Consider the following 16,416-nt stretch of genomic DNA (forward strand, 5'->3'; position numbering starts at 1 on the left):
TGAACCTGATAGGTCCAGGACTAGATGGGAGAGAGATTTGGACACAGAAATTGATCCAGGCCTCTGGGAGGACCTGTGTAAAGATGGGGTCACATGCACACTAAATTCAAGATATAGACTGATTCAATTCAATTTCCTGCATCAGGTCTATTTTACCCCCTCCAAATTACATGGGTTCAACTCTAGTATCTCGCCCCTCTGTTTTAGGTGTGGCCAGGAGGAGGGCACGTTCCTTCACTCCACTTGGCATTGCATCAAACTGCAAAGTTTCTGGGAGCGGGTCTGTGAGGCCATATCACAAATTCATAATATAACATTTCCGACTGATCCCGAATTATGCCTCCTTGGTAACTTTACAAACTCAAACCTTACATGCAGTCATTCCATCAAGCTTACAGAACTCCTCCTGGTTATTGCCAAAAAATGTATTGCAACAAAATGGAAGTCAGGTCTCCCTTTGCCATTTGGGATGTGGCTTTCAGAGGTGAAGAGCTGTATCCCTCTAGAAAAGGTGACTTATTCACTAAGGAACAGGGTTGATCATTTCAAAAAAAATTGGCAGCCTTTTCTGGACTATCTTGGAGATCTCCCACCCGACTTGACTGAATGACCTTCTCATTGATCTCTCTAGTAGCTCCATTCTGGTAAAGATGTGTTAAAGATGTGTTGAGGACATCCTGTATCTCTCAATGTCTCTGAAAATATTGTAATTTTTTGTTCTGTTTTTTTGTTGTTGTCTGTTTTCCTGTTGTGTTTGTTTACATATGTAGGGACCTTTATCACTTTATCTTGCACATTTACAACCATTTACCATAGGCGTATATAGGCACCCACATATAGTTGTTGTTATTGTTGCTGTTATTACTGTCTTGTAATTGTCTCAGTATTGTCATTTGTGTATGTTTTGAATAATGGAAAATCAAAATAAAATATAAAAAAAAAAAAAAAAAAGGGTCTGTACCAAACCCGAAAACGGGTGGGGTTGTGTAAACACAAGTCCCCGCCTCAGCGTTCTCTCCATCCACCTCTGTAACTGCCCCCCGGCTTGGTGTTGAAATAAAGATGCGGTTATGTTTCGTACAGATGCTTTTATTTATTTTCTCTTTTTTCTCTTGCATTTCAGCTTAGCAGTACTGTAGCTTTTCTTTGGTAGTTGCACCGTGTTTGTACAGGTAGTGACGGTTGCATCATTTGCTCCGTTTGCACCGTGAAAACTGCATAGGACAGTCAAACACAAACATACAATTAGTTATATATTTCACATTTCAATATTGTTCACATGTTGTTCATTATTATACCAAAGTGTTCAAACAAACAATTGCATTCAAAGATATTTAAAAGGTGAACTCGTCTTCCATAACAAAGGCACTCAGGGAAAAACAATGATATATAATAACGTTACTTGTCCGGCAGCAGGTGCCTTTGATTAGAATCTACTTCGTGATTGCACCACTTTATATGTTTATAAATGTTTGGCGGTTACACACATAAATATACAACAACATATCTTCAACAACAGTAATAATAATAATACATTTGAGTGTTCGACATACCTTATTCCGCTTTACCAAGGGTAGTTAATTTAACTGGAGTAAGGTCCTTCTATCATACATATTCGCTGCCTGCTCCGTCGTTATCTCTGAATTACTTCCGCCTTGGTCACACAGGAAGCTGTGACTTTATACTAAAGGAAGACGAGCTCTGCCCCCATGTGGACACTAAATGAAAGTGCACAAGTGGCTCCGAAATATTATTTTCTTAAATAGATAAATAGAGGGCTCAGTATTCTGAGCCAATACAGAGAAATTGATCATCTAGACCAACGCAAATCAAAGCTTACTGACAGTAAAGATGATAGGCATCTTTACCCTTGGCGGTCAGTTACACTCCCACCAAATCCTGCTATGACGGATAAGCACAAAACAATTAATTTAGTCATACAGGATTTCCTTTTAGATTTCACATAGCATCAAAATAATACAATTCAAGCGTTTCTATACTAATTACTCTCGAGGAGGAGTACCAATTTCTGGATCGGTCGCTCGAGGACTGAAGGTCTGGTAGAGTGATCTTTTCGCTCCCCAGTCTGTATTTTTACTCGACGTACTAGACCGTCGCTCTCTGGAATGGCTTCGACGACCCGACATAGTTGCCACTGGCTTCTTGGCAGGTTACTGTCCTTGAGGATGACTATGTCGTTCACCTTGAGGTTACGCCGTGGTACGTGCCACTTCTGGCGTGTAGAAATGTTCAGGAGGTATTCCTTCTTCCAGCGGCTCCAGAATTGTTCGATTAGGTACTGGACTCTGCGCCATCTCTTGGTTGCATACATGTCCTCTTTAACAAATCTCCCAGGGGGTGGAAGAGCGATTTTAGACTTCATCATGACTAGATGGTTTGGTGTTAAGGGTTCTAGCGCCATAGGATCGTTGATACCATCTACTGTCAGTGGTCGGCTGTTTACAATAGCTGTAGCTTCATAGAAGAGTGTTCTAAGAGAGGCGTCATCAAGTCTGCCTGGACACAGAGCGATAGTGGCGTTCAGCACATTTCTTACTGTCCTGATTTGACGTTCCCAGACACCACCTGCATGGCTGGCGGATGGAGCGTTGAAGACAAATTCACACTGTTTCTCTGCTAGAAAGATCTCCAGTAAACTGGCGTCACATTGTTTGAGTGCTTCTTTAAACTGGTTTCTAGCTCCCACGAAGTTAGTACCGTGGTCGCAATGAAGTTGCCGAACAGCTCCTCTGAGGCTGATGAAGCATCTCAAGGCGTTAATGAATGAGTCTGTTGATAAGTCTTCAAGCATCTCGATGTGGACAGCTCGTGAAGCTAGGCAAGTTAGTATCAGGCCATACCTTTTGTACTCCTTTCGAGCCTTTTTAATCAGAAAGGGGCCGAAGCAGTCCATGCCACTGTATGAGAAAGGCGGTGAGTCTTCCACACGCTCTTTAGGGAGTTCAGCCATTTGCTGCTCTTCAGTAGGTCGTCGGAGTTTCCTGCATCGTACACAGTTGTGAATCAGCTTGGCTACTAATTTGCTCCCACCAATGACCCAGAATCCATTTGCTCTCAGTTCCATTTGGGTTTGACTTCGGCCTTGGTGACAAACTTGAGCGTGGTGATGAGCCGTAATTAGCTTGGTGATAGGGCTGTCTTTTGGCAAAATGATGGGATGTTTCATTTCTTGACTGAGGGATGAGCGTCTCAATCTTCCACCCACACAGAGAAGTTCTTGATGCAGAATTGGATCAAGGGAATGGAGAGCACTTGAACTTGGGAGAGCATCTCCTTCCTGGCATCTCTTAATTTCCTGAGAGAAGGCTTGCTGCTGGACAAGCTTGATCACTATTTTGGCAGCTCTTTCTCGTTCTTCGACTGTCACCAGTTCGGTGTTGTGTACTTTTCCTGATCCCAGCCTCTTGATTCTTGCGACTACTTTCAGGATCTTTGACCATGAAGAGATCTGATTTAGGCGACTTAGAATGTCTGTACAACTGTTAACTTTGGTTGTGAAAGCTTGGACAGCCTTAACCTCAGGATTTCCTACGAGTAGGTCTGCGAAGGGATTCAGTTTGGGATGTACTTCTTGCTCCCAGAGAAATGTAGGACCTGACATCCAGTTCGTTGAAGGAATGTGAGATGCCTGAAGGCCTCTGGAGGCATGATCTGCCGGGTTCTCTGCTGTTTCGATATAGTGCCATTTGCTTGGGTCAGTGTTTTCTCTTATCAGTTGGACTCTGTTCGCGACGAACACATGGAACCTGCTTGCCTCATTATTGATGTAGCCCAGAACTACTTGTGAATCTGTCCAGAAGAATTCTTCATCGATCTTCATCTGCAGTTCTCTTTTCAGCAACACACTTAATTTGGTTGCGACCACTGCCGCTGAGAGCTCTAGTCGTGGGATGCTTGAGACTTTGGTGGGTGCTACTCTTGCTTTGGCCATCACAAGACTGGAGTGTACTGTATTTTTGTCATTTTTGTACCTGAGGTAGGAACAAGCGCCATACCCCATGCTGCTGGCATCGGCAAAGTGATGCAGTTCCGTCTTGATGATGTTGCCGAAGTCACGTGGGTGATAGCATCTAGGGATTGTGAATTCCTTTAAGTTATGTAGCCCAATCTTCCATTCCTCCCACCGTGGCTTTAAGTCATCTGGCAGTGGATCGTCCCATCTTATGCCTCTGCGGCATAGTTCTTGGAGTATGCGTTTTCCGCTTAGGGTGAATGGGGCAACAAACCCGAGTGGGTCATAAAGAGAGGCGACGATGGAGAGGATTCCTCGACGGGTTGAAGGCTGGTCTTTCATGTTGACATTGAAGCTGAAGGTGTCGTTGTCTATAGACCATTGAAGGCCAAGTGCATGCTCAGTTGGGGTTGCTTCCAGCTTAAGTTCGAGAGGGTCAGTGATTGTTGCTCTTTCTGAGGGTTTCACACAGTCGAGGACGTCTTTGTGGTTAGAGTTGAATTTGTGGAGGCGTAGGCCTCCTCGTTTGCACAATTTTTGTGCCTCGATGATCAGTTTCTTGGCCTCTTCGACTGATGAAACGCTGGCTAACCCATCATCAATGTAGAAGTTCTTCTCAATGAAGGCTGAGGCTGCTGGGTAGTCTTCTCTATGTTGGTGTGCCATGTACCTTAGGCCAAAATTGGCACATCCAGGAGACGAAGCAGCTCCAAAGAGGTGAACTGCCATCCTGTATTCCTGTGGTTCCGTTTCCAAATCACCTTCTCTCCACCACAGGAGCTTGAGGTATTTTCGAGAGTCAGGGTGGACGAAGAACTGGTGGAACATTCTTTCCACGTCGCAGATTATGGCCACGTCTTCCTTTCTGAAGCGGCATAGAACTCCTATTAGGGAGTTGATTAAGTCGGGACCGGTCAATAGACAGTCATTTAGGGAAACTGCACAGAATTTAGCTGAGCAGTCAAACACGACCCGTAGCCTGCCAGGCTTTTGAGGGTGGTAAATGCCGTGATGAGGAAGGTACCAAGCGGTCTCTCCATATGAAGTGGTATGGTCAAGTTCTGCGTCACCTTTCTCGATGATGTCTTTCATGAAAGCCTTATAGCGTTCGTGATACTCTTTATCCGTCTTTAGCTTCTTCTTTAGAGACTGGAGGCGGACTGTAGCTAGTCTCTTGTTGTTTGGTAGGGATGGTGGGCTGCTACCCTTGAAAGGTAGAGGCATCTCGTAGTGTCCATCTTCTTTCTGTCTGATGTTCTCGCTGAGGAATTGTATGAAGTGAACATCTTCTTGAGACACGTACTTGTCCTCGTAGTTCCTTTCAGAGAAGTCCGACTCAAGTACTTTAAGGACATCTGTTGTAGACGGGGCTGGTATTTCTTTTACTGACACTCTATGTACAAAGCTCTGGCTCCCTTGTCGGTCCAGATGAGGGTTAGATGAGCCTATTATGCTCCAGCCAAGCTCGGTCCTCTGTGCAAAAGGTTCGTTTTCACAGCCTGTGATGACTTCGAGTGGAGCTAGCGCTGAGGGACAATCACATCCTATTAACATACCCACTTCACAGTCTAGAAGTGTTGGTAACTTGTTTACAAGATGCTTGAGGTGAGGCCACTGTAGCGCTGTTTTACCAGTAGGAATGTAGGATTTGTCTACTGGGATGAAGCTACGAGTGTAGGCTTGTGGCACTCTGATGTTGTTTGCAGAATGGAGTCCTCTGATTTGTAGGCCGCTGACACTCTTGCTGGTTATAACTGTATTTACAGCAGTCATTGTACTGAGTCTCAGCTTCACAGGTTGACTTTCCACACTTAACTCCTTAAGCAGGTCCTCTAAGATAAACGTTGTATCACTCTGTGTGTCGAGTAGTGCGTAAGTGAGCACCGTTATCTGTGGCTCTTGAACTGAAGACACAAGGACTGGGACAATGCTTGAGGTCGCAGAAGCACATCGGGTTGTAGTGTGAGACACGACTCTGCGGACTTCTTGGCCCCGGTAGTTTGCAGTAGATGTGCCACTCTGGGTTGTCTCTGGTGCTTGTGACCTCTCTTCGTGCAGACACGTTGGATGACGACGGTTGCAGGTGTTGCAGGTATGTCGCCGTTTACAGTCCTTGCTGGAGTGTCCCTTCTTTAGACATCCAAAGCAGAGGTGATTTTGGTAGATGTACGTTCTCTTATCCTCTATAGACCTTGATGCGAAGTTAGTGCATGTAGCAATGCCATGATTCTCATTCTTGCAGATTGGGCAAGGTGGTCTGGCTCTATAGGGTGAATACTGTGTCTCCACGATGTTGCTCTTTATGTGAGTGCTTGTATTCAACGCTCTGGCTCTCTTGGAAAACCTCTCGTCTGAGGCTCTGGAGTTCAACAGTAGTGGGGTAGCGATGGGGTTACAAGCTATTCGTGCCTCTTTGTTCAGAAACTTTGAAAAGTGTGCAAGACTTGGATAGCTTCCAGATTTATCTAGCTCTTCTACGATGATCCTGCTCCATCTTCGCACAATCCACTCAGGTAGTTTCTTGAGCAGTTTGTGGTTCTCTTCACAGTCGTTCAAGATGTCCAGTCCTCGGACATGTGGAATTGCCTCTGTGCATCCCTGTAGGAAGTCTGCAAACTCTCGGAGCGCCAGAGGATCGTTTGTGTTTATCTTAGGCCATCTCATTAGCTTGTCTCTGAACGCCCTTTGTATAATGAAGGGGTTTCCATACCTCTCTTCCAACACTCTCCAGGCACCTTTATATGCTTCTTCGGAGTCTCTGTAAAAGAATCCTTCCACAGACTTACGAGCTTCTCCAGTAAGGTACATTTTCAGATAAAACATCTTATCACTTGTTGGGAGAGGCTTTCGGTGTATCAGGGTCATGAAGGTCATCTTCCAATCAACAAATTTCATAGGGTCACCGTTGAATATTGTTGGTTCTGGTGTAGGTAGGCGATTCATGCTTAATGCACTTGTGATTGCTTCGGCTAGACTGAAGGCCTCTTGGTTTGCCGTCGCGCTGGGAGATGCTTGACGTTGGAATGCTGTAGGATGTAGCGGAGCACTATATTCAGGATTTTGGTGAGCAGTATTTATTTCATGGTCAGTGACTTCTTCTTCTTCGTTGTCTAGATCACTTCCCGAACTGTATGCCCTCACTCGGGCTGCTGCTACCTGGACTTCCTTCTCTGCTTGTAGCTGCTGTAACTTCATCCTCTCCTCCTCCAGCTTACGCCGACTCTGTACCTTCACCTTCTCCATTTCCATCAGCATGGCTGCCTCTTCCCCCTCTAGTTGGAGGAGACTGGTTTGCTGAGCCTGGATCACTTGAATGGCCTTTACCTCTTCCACTTTAGCCGCGAGTTCAGCTTCCCTCCGCCTGTTTGATGCCTTGGAACGTTGAGAGTGAATTGTTTCAGTATTTGTGTGACCATATACAGATCTGTACTCTTATTTGTTCAGAGCTATTCTCACCCTCTCCTTCTCAAGTCTTTCATTAAAATCTTCCTCTTTTGTTTCCAGCTGCTTACACACAAGCTCTTGGGTGTCTGTCGTCAGCTGAATACAGGCGTCCATTTTATTTGCGATCTCAGGAGTCGTGGCATGGTTACGTAAAATGGACTCATATAAACTTCTTACTAAGTCACAACTTGCTTGAATGTCTTGTTTTAGTCTTTCAAGTTCTTCTGCTGGACAGAAGGTTCTTAGCTTCCCTCTTGCTTCCTTGGCTATCTTCTTCCACTTCTGATAAGCTTTGTTAAAAGCTTTCTCATTCCTCTTATCCTCCACTTCACGGTTTTCTTTTCCTTTCTCGGTTAGAGTTCTTTGGCGAGCACCCGTTCTGTTCTGTTCCAACTCCAAGAGGTTGCCAGCTTCGTCTTCTTGGGCCGACATTGTGCTTGATCACATACACTCAAAATATCAAATAACTAGATGGTATTTAAGAGTTCCACTTGCTGGGATGGATATCAGACAGCATAATATTCATTAAACATACAGGAGTTGCCACACGTCCGTGGTATTGCTGGGATGGATACCAGACAGCATGAGGGTAATTAGATATACAGAAGTTGCCACACATCCGTGGTATTGCTGGGATGGATACCAGACAGCATAGGGTTAATTAGATATACAGGAGTTGCCACACGTCCGTGGGTTTGCTGGGATGGATACCAGACAGCATAGGGTTAATTAGATATACAGGAGTTGCCACACGTCCGTGGGTTTGCTGGGATGGATACCAGACAGCATAGGGTTAATTAGATATACAGGAGTTTCCACACGTCCGTGGGTTTGCTGGGATGGATACCAGACAGCATAGGGTTAACTCAGTAGGTTCATTCTTCCTTCTCTTCATACATGTATTTTCTTTAGTGTAGGGTCCTCAACATACATGTGTTCTCTTCAGAGTATGGTCTTCATTGTACATGTATTTTCTTCAGAGTGAGGTCTTCATTGTACATACATTTTCTTCAGAGTATGGTCTTCATCATACATGCATTTTCTTTGGAGTATGGTCTTCATTGTACATGCATTTTCTTCAGAGTGAGGTCTTCAACATACATGCATTTTCTTTGGAGTATGGTCTTCATTGTACATTTATCCACTTCAGAATAAAGTCTTCATAATACATTTATCCTCTTCAGAGTATGGGTTTTACTCACTGTTTATCATCTTCAGAGTATGGGTTTACTCACTGTTTATCATCTTCAGAGTATGGGTTTTACTCACTGTTTATCATCTTCAGAGTATGGGTTTTACTCACTGTTGATCATCTTCAGAGTATGGGTTTTACTCACTGTTGATCCTCTTCAGAGTCGGGTAAGTTTTCGCTCACCACTGGTCGGTAAGTTTTCACTGTAACTGCCCCCCCGGCTTGGTGTTGAAATAAAGATGCGGTTATGTTTCGTACAGATGCTTTTATTTATTTTCTCTTTTTTCTCTTGCATTTCAGCTTAGCAGTACTGTAGCTTTTCTTTGGTAGTTGCACCGTGTTTGTACAGGTAGTGACGGTTGCATCATTTGCTCCGTTTGCACCCCGTTTGCACCGTGAAAACTGCATAGGACAGTCCAACACAAACATACAATTAGTTATATATTTCACATTTCAATATTGTTCACATGTTGTTCATTATTATACCAAAGTGTTCAAACAAACAATTGCATTCAAAGATATTTAAAAGGTGAACTCGTCTTCCATAACAAAGGCACTCAGGGAAAAACAATGATATATAATAACGTTACTTGTCCGGCAGCAGGTGCCTTTGATTAGAATCTACTTCGTGATTGCACCACTTTATATGTTTATAAATGTTTGGCGGTTACACACATAAATATACAACAACATATCTTCAACAACAGTAATAATAATAATACATTTGAGTGTTCGACATACCTTATTCCGCTTTACCAAGGGTAGTTAATTTAACTGGAGTAAGGTCCTTCTATCATACATATTCGCTGCCTGCTCCGTCGTTATCTCTGAATTACTTCCGCCTTGGTCACACAGGAAGCTGTGACTTTATACTAAAGGAAGACGAGCTCTGCCCCCATGTGGACACTAAATGAAAGTGCACAAGTGGCTCCGAAATATTATTTTCTTAAATAGATAAATAGAGGGCTCAGTATTCTGAGCCAATACAGAGAAATTGATCATCTAGACCAACGCAAATCAAAGCTTACTGACAGTAAAGATGATAGGCATCTTTACCCTTGGCGGTCAGTTACAACCTCGACATATGGTACTGCCGTAGTCATATGTGAGGACACTCCCAACGCACCCGCCGCCATGTGGCGCAGGTCCGCCAGGAACTGTAGATAGTTGGCCCGGTCCCACCCGCTGTGCGTAGCCAACCCTGGACCCGTGCGAGCAGAGCGTTCCGTGTCGGGACATCTGACTCTGACACTACCCACGAGGCAATCGCACCCAAGGGGGGACCCCGACAGAAAGGGCCGGTTTGATACGGGGGGCTTTCTAGGTGAAAAAAGCCCCCCCACTGAACACCCCTCCAGAACATGCTGAGGAGTTGTTCTGCAGCCGGACATGCAAGGTGTGAGGACCCCATGGGTTCCTACACACCGTAGCCCTGCAGTGATATTACTACCACCCAAATCACGCGTACCTGCGAGACCACTGCCAATCTTTCAGGAGTGGGAGGCACCAACATGATACCTGGCCTGGCGAAGGCGAGGCCGGGGAAGCCCGCACTGTGTGCCTCAAAAGGTTTCGAGCCCCCCTGCTGACAACACTTATAGTTGACAGACGTAACACCAGGCTCAACCAACACAGCTTATGGTGTGGGAGCCGCTTGACAGCACAACATTCTCACGGACAGACCCAGGCTCAGCCATCAACTGGGTGTCAGCCCCTGTCCCCATGAGAAGCGAAAAGTGGGTCCGCCGGCGCTTCAACGAAGGCACGCGGCCCGCAGCCAAAGGAAACAATCAGAGCCCACTTTTTCCGCTGGTGTTGGGGGAGGGAGTGATCGGAGAGCGGGCTGCTCGCGGCAGGACGGTGACGGCTTGTTGTTCAAGCCGAGCCCATCCAACATGGCCGATCCCTCGCCCGCCAAGGCTGTCGGCCTTGTGGACACCTGTCGATTCAACGCCCAGGATACCTCTGGCGGGGGAATACATTGGCCGCCTGTCGAGGGCCTCGTCATCGCCGCTGACGAGGCCGTGCTCTCTTTTCTTCTGGCTGCGCGGTGTGAGGCGGTGTGGGGCCTAGGACAATACCGCCCGCGCTCCAGCAGAAGACCAAAATCCCCTGCGGAGAGGGGAACCCTGAGCGGTTATAGCTTGCGGCTAGGTCAAAGCTAATAACATCAACAACCTCGCGCGATGTGTCGACGTCGGCTGGCCCTCAAGGCCCCGCCACCAGACACCATTTTTTTGATAGAAAAAACAGCAATTCGAACACAGTTCTAATCGCTGCGAATTCCATACCGTGGCGGTACAGGCTTTAACAGCCCACCAGCCACTCGCCAGGCCGACCCACCCATGGCGTCGGCCGGGCGGGGCACTGTTTCAATATGTCAAAAGCAAAGGACTGATGTTAACACGGAGCACCATTGGTGGTTGCAAACAGCAACCTCCACTGTGGTGTGCACCATGAAGGGGTTAAATGAATAAAAGAACTAAACCACAAAATACTGTAGAATGAGCAAGCCCATATACACAACGTTAAGGGGAGGCGGACCAGAGCGAACCAGTCCCGCATTCATTCAAAATATTCACAACAGCACACCAGCCCTGGCTTAGCCCATTTACCAAAAAGAAAAAAAAGTAAACAAAGCCCCCCCCCCCGCACTACTCCCCCAGTAGACACCGATTGACCGTCAGCATGAAATGGTTGAGAGGAGAGAAAGCTGTAGCAAAGACAGACCTTCTCATAGCAGAGCGACAGAACAAAACAGTAGCCCACTACACTACTATAGCATATAGCGTTCAACGCTACTATGGACAGAAAACAGTCAGCTGAGCCACAACACGGGCCGCCGTTAAGTCCCATCCTGCAGTAGTATAGCTCTACTGCTACCCTCCGAGCTTCAAGCATCGGCTCCCAGGTGGGGACACCGTTCAACAACCCCGCCGGGACACAGGGGTAACGCTACCTGGCTAGGCTACCTAGCCACGGCCTACCCTGTTGTCAACCCATTTACCCGTAAAAAAGGGTAAATAGGACTCAGCAAAACCCCCACATCAGCTACCGACTGACCTTCATTGATGGGCAAGAGGAGGGAAAGCGACAACATCCCACGGCGGAGACATTAGAACAGCGTAGCAGTAGTGTTAGCATGTAGCATTAGCATCAGCATGTAGCATTAGCATTAGGTGTTTAACAGCACGCTTCCAGGATCGTTTGGAACCCGTTCACTGCAGTGAAACGTTCACCAAACCATCCCGCCCCTGGCGCCGACACACAACATGGTCGTGTAACAAAACAACCCAGCATTACTAACACTAATACCCATGCCTGATGACACAGGGCCTACCTGTGTACAAGCTGGCCCGATAGCCAACCTTGCACAGCTGATCCTTGGTCTGCTGCCATCAGACGAGGAACATCAACACAGGCCCGACGTGTCGCTGAAAACATGCCTCGAAGATGCCAGGGTTAAGCAAACCTCCGGTAACTTTCAACATTACGCAATTCCTCATAATCTTTTCATAACAACTAGTTAACATAAGATGCACTGCATCCGTTATGATGGGAACGAAAATAGAGGAAGAGTGTTTGGTGACCAGGCCCGCTGTCTTGTAGGCTGCGCCTCCATAGGGGCGGGACCCGGCAGGTGTGGGTGTATTTGTTTTTTATTCGTTGATGGAGGTACAATAGGTACATGAGATGAGGTATCTCGATAGGCTTAAGAGCGGGACGCGATAAGCCAAGTACGATATATAACCATGAGAGTTGCCGGTGCATAGTTATAGTGTTTGTTCTCATGGAGCAATGTAAGACTAACCTTTCAGCTCTGTTCTGGGCAGTTTGCAATTTCTTTAGTTGACCTTTGGATGCAGAGGACCATACTGGTGCACAATAATCTAGGTGACATTAAATTAAAGATTTCGCCACATGTCCCACAATATATGTAGGGACATAAGAAAGACATTTCCTCACCATGGAAATACCACTCCCCATCTTCTTCACTATGGTATCAATGTGTTCTGCCCATGACAGCTGGCTATCAATTATTATGCCCAGTAATTTTACTTTATTTACCTGTTCTATGGGTTCGTCAGACATGTTCAAACTCATTTTTGGTATCGATGACAATTCATGACTCGAACCCAAGATAATTGATTTGGTTTTTGAGATGTTTAGTACCAACTTATCAAGGGTTAATCCCCTGAAGGGGGAGGAGCCGAACCATGGGGGCGTGGTCAACATAGACGAATGAAAGAGGATATCCCTACTGACCACTGCAACACTTCCGGGATTCTGAAATCAGGGAGGAGATAGCGGGGGGGGAGCATATGAATGAATGTGGATGAGAGCCGTGATGTAAGTGGTTGCAGCTACGGCTGTGGGGTGCTAGAGACATGATAGAATAGACTTTTATGCGCCTGAGTTTCCTGAACACGGCGCGACCCATTCCTAATCGATCAGAACTAAATCAGCCGAGATCAAGTCCCTTTTCCAGCACCTACTCACCATACACATGCGCAGATTGTCAACGGAGTCTGAACGACGCGAGATGACGCACAAATTAATGTGGACTGTTCCATCAGAGGGGGGAGCTTCGGTGGTAGTGTGAGTGGCTACAGACCGCTGCACTTAAATATAAACATTAGTCTACCTGGAGACTCAATGAGGTAATTGTAGATGTCGCCATAAGACGAGTCTGGCCATTTAGTGGGAATTTTTTCATTATCCTGTTCGGACACTGGCCACCGAAGCTCACTGTCCGTAAGGTGGAGGGCCGAGCTAAGCTGACCTCTCCTCTTACCCCGATCGTAGGCAATCCTGACTTTAAGCGAGACCAAATTGGCGGCAGCTTCAAGACCTGGCATACGCAGGGCATAACTGATCTTGGCCACTTGTTTGATGGCCAGAGCCTAATGTCCTTTCTACAGCTGCAGCAGCGATATGGTCTATTGAAAACGGATTTTTTTAAATACTTACAAATTAGGCAGTTTATCACCAAGGACACCTCACTGTTAATTAACAGTTCCACCTCGCAGGTGGGGAAAGCCCTCTCCTTGCAGATTCCTAAAAAACAAATATCTATTTTTATAGTACTCTAAACCTTAATTCATCTTTATCTTCCCTTGTCACTAAACAGACCTGGAAAAAAGACTTGGACATAGAGATCACGGACGAGGACTGGCAGGATACATGGACCTACGCAAAAAAAATCTCTGTTTGCAACCGCACCAAGTCTATCCAAGTTAGAGTCTTACATCGCATTCATATTACCCCTGCCCCAGTAAAATGGATCCCAATGCATCCCCACTCTGCTTTAAATGCAAGTGTAGCAGGTATATATAATATACTGTTATGTATTCCACAAATAATCCCTCACGTTTTATTTAATTTACTTATTATTATTTATGTTCTCAAAGTATTTTATTTTGAAATCGTTGCGTCATCACTTCCTCCAGAAGTGACGTATTTCCTCCCGCGAGCCGTTCTCCACTTCAGTTTATCTGAATGGAGTGGAGAGGTAGGAATTACCTCCGTTACCTGTATATATATTTCTGGTCTTAAAAAATTTATAATGGTCTAATGTTATAAATAAGTTTCCGGGCAATGAACCGGGTGTGTAATATATATATACTGACATATTCTTGTGTATGCCATTACCTGACAGGTATGTGTGTAGCTCCTTTTGTTTTGTATTATTTTATTGTATTGTTTTATTCTAATGTTTTATTCCAATGTCAAATGTCTAATTCAAACTGCAGTTTAACTGAATGGAGTGGAGAGTTTGTGAGCTGCTGGCGTCACCTGGTGGCCAAGATATAATACTGACGTATTCTTGTGTATGCCATTATCTGACAGGAGAAAAATAAATATGCCACAAAGTAGCAGCAATTGAGGAGTAGGCCTAGAACCGGCTACACAAGATAGAAATTGGAAACCATGTCCACTGCTTTTGGTCCTGTGTAAAGCTCCAGAGCTATTGGTTCGACATCGTAGAGGAACTATCTGATATATTCCAGACCCCCATCGAACTGGATCCCCTCTGCCTCTTACTAGGCCTCCCAGATATTCATATTGCCAATTTCAAACATAAGAGACTGTTCAATTTGTTGACATTTGCTGCTAGGAAAAACATTCAAAAGGAGGAAAATGTCCGTGATGCCGTTAAGGAAAGGAAGGCTAAGTTAGGTGAGCTAACTGATCACATGGAGGAGATGAATCAATTGATGGATGCAGACGACGACGGTAATTTGGAAGGTGTACAGCAAGGATTGGTAGAATTCAACAGTCTGTTCGGGGAGTTTGGGGCGCTTAATACCAAGGTCCAGGCGGCACTGAGCCTGACCTCAGAAGAGAAGAGGAAGAAAGATCAGGAGGACTGGTTCACGCTGAAGGCGGACACATTGTCCAACTTTGCAGAAAGGGCTGGCACATGTATGGAGGAGGTGCATAAGCGTACGGAGGAGTCTATGGAGCACCAAGATGATGTTGGGCCGGAAGACAGCGCATCCGTCGTCGTAGGGAAAGGGTCTAGAGCACCATCCACTACACTTTCCAGAACATCATCTGTAAACGCGCATCTGAAAGTTAAATAAAAAATGGTCGAGTTGCTAGCCCAGGCTTCCGCGCTAAAGCAAAAACCGACAACTCGATGAAGAGGAGGCTCTGCTCTTAGCTGCCTCATCTAAGCTAAGAGCAGAGAGGGAGGAACAGGAGGCTCAGCTTTTAGCTGAGCTAAGAGCAGAGAGGGAGGAACACACCATGGTGTGGCAGATACCACACTTTTCCATCGTGACGGCTGAGCTCCTCCCGGGGAACCTTGACTGTGTAGCCCTTTGTGATCCATGTGTGTAACACAGTTTATCAGTACACTGGGTGCTATCGTGGACCAGGAGTTGACTCCCTAACCGCCACTTCTGCTGTATATACAGTACAACATGTGAATATTTGAGGCATGTCTTTGTTGTTTGTCTTTTGTCATGTCTGATAATGTACTTTTATAGTTTATATTATGTCTTTATTATTTTTACTATCATTTCTGTTGTTATTATTGTTAGTGTTATTGTTGTTAGTGTCTCTATTATTATTATTATTACCGTAAATCTATTGTATTGTGATGTCTTGTTCTATGTATGTTTTGAAAAAGTGAAAATAAAAACATTTACAAAAAAAAAAACCAAGGTTCGAATGTCCGTTCGAAAAACCCTGACGAAGTTTGAATCCCAAAAACAGGCTTCGGTGACAGCCTTACCATACATATTATTATATTATTCAAATGGAACTCAAACATGTTCCGTTGTGATGTCACAGTATGATGTCATAATAGAACATGCTAGAACATTTGTGATGTCACAGTATGATGTCATAATAGAACATTGTAAAACATTTGTTATGTCACAGTATGATGTCATAATAGAACATTCTAGAACATTTGTATACGCCACGATGCGTCTACACTGCCGGAAATTCAAATAAGAAGAAGAAGAAGAATATCTCATTGTGCATCTTGAAACAGGACTGAAGCACAGTCCTGACTAATAGACTAAAGAACACATACTGAAGCCTGCATTTCTCAAACAAGAAGCCGTGGTTTAGTTGTGGAAAGGTGAGTGTCCACAATGGCTAGCTAGCTGTTCTACTTGAATACTGAATGTTATTGAATCAGACAATATTGAATACTGAATGTTAATATTGAATCAGACCATATTGAATACTGAATGTTAAAATTCAGGTTGACAGTTGACATCATTTGACAGTTGACAGGGGGCTGGAAAATTATTTAAATATATATAAAAATGAGGGGAAAAAAGATAAT

This window comes from Notolepis coatsorum (assembly GCF_963971535.1).
Source record: "Notolepis coatsorum genome assembly, chromosome: 7".
Taxonomy (NCBI): domain Eukaryota; kingdom Metazoa; phylum Chordata; class Actinopteri; order Aulopiformes; family Paralepididae; genus Notolepis; species Notolepis coatsorum.